Below are 5,158 nucleotides of genomic sequence, written 5' to 3' on the forward strand. Positions count from 1 at the left end.
CTGAAGGAGAGCTGAAGAACAGTTATAATATAATATATATATGATAATACTTGTCAAGATATATATTATATATATATATATATATAAAAAAATATATAATTATATATATATATATATATATATATATATATATATATATATATACTCTGATATATATATATATATATAGTCTGACATTTCTGTATATAATTTATTTGTGTCCTGCTTACCTACAGTACTGTAAAGTTATTGTTTGCTTTCAGAATTTTACTAATGAAGAATTTAACTGAGAAATAAATATGTACTTTGTTTACTGTGCTCATATTACTATGGATAATGTGTGCATGTGTCTTTGTTTAGTGGTGCTTGCTCCACACACTTGGGTTTTTTGCTGCCATGATGCTGCCACAGCCAGGTTTTCCATCATTAGTTAGTTGCCTTACTAACTATTCCAGCATGAATTCCTCCTGAAAGGTAGATTTGTATGGGGTGAGATGGGGAAGCATATCCTTGTAACATAAGCTTCAGAGCACAGTGCTTCACCTACAGTATGGGCTTCAGTACATCTCGCAAATATGTTTCCCCACCTCCCTTCTATAGCACTGTTTGCAACAATAGTAACCTAAACAGAAGCATCAAAGACATTCCTACAGAACACACATAATGGAAATATTAGGAAATATAGATGGTATAATTGATCCCTCAATTTAGGTATTAAGTATTTCCTGCTTAGTTCATAAGAAACCTGGAACATCTCTTGAGCAATATAACACTCTCATTGTATGTTTGGAAGCAGTTTTCTATGTTTGATCTGTTCAGTATATTACAAGCTTTTCAGAAAGGGCAATCCAAAGTAAAGGTTGAGAGTTGTTTAGTCAGATCCAGCCTTTCAATATCTGAATAAAATGGAAAGTCCTGTTACCCACATTCCAAGATCTTGCTGCAAACACATTTTGCAACCAACCTGGTAAATCATGGCACATACATTCTTGTTTAAGGGTTTATAGTCCATGAAATAATTCCATAAATCTTACCTTTAACTGCAGTGTAAGTGTAAGGTGAAGTGCAAGGCTATATTAGAAAGCTCCTTGACCTGCTTGCTGCGTTTTTATGTCTGGATTTTGTATGTAGTGTCTTGGCGCTCCAGATAGAAAATGATACTAAGTGCCAGAGTAAGGAAGCACGAGACTGAGGCACTGACACTTTTTTTAATTTTCAGGTGTCATTGGCTCATTATAAAATACAAACTGGAACATAGGGAGTAAAATTGTCACTATTGGAAAGCCGTATATGGTATGTGAGGAGGATTTTAGAATACAATAAATCTGATTATTACATTTGGTGGGCCACAATTTAAAGCAACTTCTGGGTGGAAGCACTGTAAAAATGTACACTTGAAGTAATGGAAAACTTGTTTTTGTTATATTTGGAGCCATAGTACAGTAGCTACTATTAGCACCTCAGTTACCCTGCATGCCTGAAAGGAAGGCAAGATAACTGAGACTGTCTGTCTTAATTACTAAAACCATATTTGTTGCATACCTGTTCATTCCCTCTCACTAACTAAATGTGGTTAATATATTTTAATATGAGATGCATTCTTGATGTACTGTATGTAGCCCATTAACTAACTTATTGAAAAGTTACACTCCTTCTAAAAAAATGCTATGCATATATTTTTGTCATTGATAGATAGATAGATAGATAGATCGATAGATCCATATCAATACATCTACAAAAATAACACATTTGTAAAAACACACACTCCCATTAGGCTGGTAATACTTTGGAATTATTTCATTACTTACTGTAAAAACCCTCAATATGTTTTCTGAATAATTCACAAAAACTTAATTTTCTTCCCAACAGAGGGCGACCCTGCCATCTGTGAAAGTTATATTGACAGATTTACGTTGTTTAACCTAAGCAGGGTGTTTAAGATTAAAAGAATAGCTTGAAACATATTTTGTTCATTCATCGTAGCAACTATCTGAGAGAACTATATATATATATATATATATATATATATATATATATATATATATATATATATATATATATATATATATATATATATATATATATATATATATAATTATTAAGTTAAGGGTAAACTTGCATATTCCTTACATTAAGGATTCAGGATGTAGATTTTTTTTTTTTTTTGCATGTTTATCAGTCTGACATTAAATTGTGTGAATACTGTAAACAGATCTGTGACTGTTTTAACTGTATTCCTCTATACATAGCACAATACCAGCTGTAACATTTTCATTGTTTTGTCTCTGTAGTTCTGTTGAAATTGCAATAACAACTGGCCAGTTCCCAGTATAATGTATCATTTGTAAAATGTATTTAATGTACGGAATCTCTTGAACAAATATGAAAATAAAGATATTTTGAGTGTGAAAACATATCCTCGAGTAATTCAAGTTTTCTTTAATTTATAATTAATAAAAAAAAAAAAAAAAAAAAAAAAAAAAACAGGTTTTGGTGACAGCATTAACCTGTGACGTAGTTAAGTTATTCATCCATGATGGATAGTTTGGAATTGCATGTTGAATACCTCGATCCCTTATTGCTGTCAATGTTTAATAGCTGCTGGAGTTAAAATAAGAGTAAGCTTGACCACTTAATGAAGTATAGCTTAAACTGAGGCTACAATCAGAAAACGTGTTTTCATGTATTGGGATTGAATAAGACCACCAATTCTTAACAAAAATAATTTATTTTAACAAATTATTTCCACTATTTCTTTATTTAGCTTTTCTCCACATTTTTTTAGAAAACAAAAAAAGCTCAAAAAAGAAATCTCACAATCTCAGCGTGTTTCAGCAGAGTCTTAATCATGAGTAGACTTAATTTGATACAGAGGAACACCTCTGTAAATGAAGGAAAAGTGGCATGTACATATATAGGGAATAATACTTCAGGTTCAGGGAAGTTCATAGTTTCTGTGCCTTATCCTCTGTTACTGGCATTTCCTGGGTCATTTTCCCCCCAGCAGTGTCAAAGCTTGTTACTGACTGAAAGCGTGCCAGTTAATGAGGGAAGCAGCTGATTGGTTATTGACAGGAATGAAGCCAGTCAAGGGGTGAGACAATTTTACTCCCCAGGTGGAATGTCGCAGGATGTACAAGACGGTCAAAAAGCATAGCTTGTAAACCGAGATTTATTTAACCTAGTGTAGTACTAGGTACAGTATCTTTTGAATTTTAGTTTATTTCCTGTTATGTGTTTCTTTAAAAACTACATTTGAGACCTTTATAATAAATGGATGTGAATCGCAAAGACATTTTATGGTACTATTTTGTTGGCTGCAATTACTAGTTTCTCCACAGCTATAGCAGTTATTTAGATTGCACTCTCCTGTAGACAATTCTGTATCTAGACACTGTAATGGCAGATGAAAGGTTGGGACTAGGCAGTAAAAAAAAAAAAAAGGAAAACCTGTATCCTTTTAAGTCTAGACCTCTTGTTTGTTTTACATTTTTTAATTATTTAAATTTCCACTATTTCTTTATTTAGCTTTTATATATATATTTTATATATATTATATATATATATATATATATATATATATATATATAATATTAGTCTGACATTTCTGTATATAATTTATTTGTGTCCTGCTTACCTACAGTACTGTAAAGTTATTGTTTGCTTTCAGAATTTTACTAATGAAGAATTTAACTGAGAAATAAATATGTACTTTGTTTACTGTGCTTATATAAATCAGTACCTATAGAAAGTCAGTATACACTCTTGCAAAATTTTTACATTTTGTTGCCTTATAGCCTGAAATTAAAATGCATTAATATATATATATTTTTTAATTTATCTACACATCCTACCCCGTAACTTCCAAGTGAAAAAATATTCTTGAAAATTAATTAAAAATAAAAACTGAAATAGCTTGGTTGGATAAGAGTCTGCAATCCTAAATTAGCTCAGGTGTAACCAATTGCCTTCAAAATCACACACCTAGTTAAATGACCTCCACCTGTGTTAAACTGTAGTGCTTTACATGATTTCAGGATAAATTCAGCAGTTCCCGTAGGTTCCCTCTGCTGGTTAGTACATTACAAAGCAAAGACTCAACCATGAGCACCAAGGAGCTTTCAAAAGAACTCCAGGACAAAGTTGTTGAAAGGGCACAGATCAGAAGATGGGTATAAAAAAAATATCAAAGGCATGGTCAAGACAATAATTAAGAAGTGGAAGGTGTATGGCACCACCAAGACTCTGCCTAGATCAGGCCGTCCCTCCAAACTAGATGACCAAGCAAGGAGACTGATCAGAGAGGCTACCAAGAGGCCAAGGTTTCCCATAGTAAAAACAAGGCAAATTATGTGCCAGTTTTTAGATGTGCACTACTGTCCCCAATAAAGGTTTACCACAGTATTTTGCATGGTATTGTTACAGTTTCCCCATGCTTTTTCCATGTTTATAATGTGCGTTTACCATGTTTATTAATATACTTTAACATACCTCCATACATTGGATATTTCCATTGGAAAGCCATACCAGGGAATTCTTAAAGAGCCATCGATTACTGAATTTTAGTAAATGACAAACTAAAAAAAAAACCCTTACTAGACACATAAATTAGATTCCATGTTTTAACACTTACACAATGATGCACAGTATTGCTGCTCTTAAAAAAAATACTGATTGTCCTTCCATCACCTCAAATTCAAGAGAGCCATCTTGTGGCTATGGGATAAACAGTTAGCCATATTTGGCTCAACTACAGTAGATAAGTGAGCATTTACTGGCATTCAGCTGACCCAAAGTAAAGTCAGAGGTCCTTGCACCTTGTGTTAGCACACTGATTCTGATCTTCATTAACACCTGTTAATTATTAATCCATCTCATGGTTATATATGGACAGAGGCAGTGCTGGTGTTTCACATTCTGTATTTTTTCCTTTTCGGTTGTGGAATCACGGTAAGCTTGCAGATTTGTGGTTTTGCATTCTTGTGTATTAGGGCAGGTATTATTTCCAGTATGAAAATTATAAAGATTGCAGGGTTTGTGTTTTGTAAAAAGTAAAACAATAAAAAAACACAAAGGAAATTAATCAAATTTAGGAAACTCGGTAACTAAGTGAAGGTTTTACTTTATCCATACAATGTATAGTCTACATATTACAGTTCATCCATAACTTCAATAAACT

This window comes from Polyodon spathula, chromosome 1, assembly GCF_017654505.1.
Source record: "Polyodon spathula isolate WHYD16114869_AA chromosome 1, ASM1765450v1, whole genome shotgun sequence".
Lineage (NCBI taxonomy): Eukaryota > Metazoa > Chordata > Actinopteri > Acipenseriformes > Polyodontidae > Polyodon > Polyodon spathula.